Below are 503 nucleotides of genomic sequence, written 5' to 3' on the forward strand. Positions count from 1 at the left end.
GAAATACAACTAGGGAAGTGTTGCCGCCTCAAAATAGAGTTGACTGTGATGATGAGAATGGAGCAAAACCTTCTGGAACTTCATTTTTCTACAGATCAAAAAATGTAGAAAAAGTTGCAAAAATCTATTAATAATTGAAATATGGGAAGTAACAAGTATGAATCTAGGCTAATTGGAAGTTATCAAAACTGAAATGGAACACATAACATAGATATCTTAGGCATTGTTGTTGTTAAGTGCCATAGAGTCAGTTCTGATGCATAGTGAATCTGTATAGGGTTTTAAATGAGCTGCTCCTGGGTTTGAACTATAGACCTAGTCATTTAAAGTTCAGTGAAGACCCTATTTCATCACACCAGGAGTCCATCCTAGGCATTGTTGTTATTGTAGAGTGCTATTGAGTTTGTTAGTCTGTTCTGATCCATAGTGACCCTGTATAAAATTTTAAAGGAGTAACTGGTGAGCTTAAATCACTGGACCTTGTGGTTCAAACTGACTTTGCA

Source organism: Chrysochloris asiatica, unplaced genomic scaffold (assembly GCF_000296735.1).
Source record: "Chrysochloris asiatica unplaced genomic scaffold, ChrAsi1.0 scaffold00011, whole genome shotgun sequence".
Classification (NCBI taxonomy): domain Eukaryota; kingdom Metazoa; phylum Chordata; class Mammalia; order Afrosoricida; family Chrysochloridae; genus Chrysochloris; species Chrysochloris asiatica.